This window comes from Cephus cinctus, unplaced genomic scaffold (genome assembly GCF_000341935.2).
Source record: "Cephus cinctus unplaced genomic scaffold, Ccin1 Ccin1_scaffold0048, whole genome shotgun sequence".
Taxonomy (NCBI): Eukaryota; Metazoa; Arthropoda; class Insecta; order Hymenoptera; family Cephidae; genus Cephus; species Cephus cinctus.
The window spans coordinates 218817-219585 of record NW_014332793.1 but is presented as its reverse complement, the minus strand read 5'-3'; the positions used below and the strand labels follow the sequence as shown (position 1 = coordinate 219585).

Below are 769 nucleotides of genomic sequence, written 5' to 3'. Positions count from 1 at the left end.
CCCAGCCGCTCTCCGAGACCATCGCCACTCGACGCCATTATTATTCGCGACCCTAATAAACAGCGGTACTACCAAATAATAATGATTATTACGCGTGGCTGATTTCTATAGGACTACGTTCCGTTGGCTTGTGGGGCGGCTGAAGAGGGGGAGAGGGGGGTCGATCGATCGAACCCATAATGGATTTTACCGCAATTTCAAAATAATTATATTAATCTTACAAAACGACAATGACTCGTTACTCAGTCATATTGACGCTTCCAATCGCCTGCTGTATGTATCCGTAGCCACTGTGTATACTGTTATCATGCCCTGTCCGCTTATCGATTATCGGGAGGACATGCCGCGTTTCAGCCATTTATTTTTATATCCTTAGCCCTTCGCCGACGTGGCGGATGTACGATGCAGTTTGTGTAATGCCTCGGCGAAGACCCGCAGCCGCTTCCCCTTCTTTCAACCCTCGATGCTGATTACTGTTTTTGCCACGGGGCACTTCCGCCTTGCCACGTTATACCTGTTATCCGTGATAAGTATTATACCCTGTACTCTTTTTTTTTTCCTTCTTCTTCTACTTCTTCTATTCTCTTCCAGTGACGTTTTAATCCTTTTTGGCTTGTTGGTATTTTAGTCGAAGGTTGAATTACTTTGGGGGGTGTAGGTTGACCCTTTTTTTCGTCTCTTATCGCGCACTCGTGCAATCTCGAGATACTTGAGAAATTGCAAAGCAGTCGCGATCTATTGACGCTTGTTTTGTATGGTACTTTAAGCT

At 45.4% G+C, this 769-nt stretch overlaps 1 protein-coding gene across 2 annotated transcripts in view; it reads left to right on the top strand.

The window, feature by feature from the left end:
- The window catches only part of LOC107268245 (AT-rich interactive domain-containing protein 5B), an 87841-nt gene that overhangs the window by 15278 nt on the left and 71794 nt on the right, over positions 1 to 769 (top strand). The window lies entirely within an intron of this gene.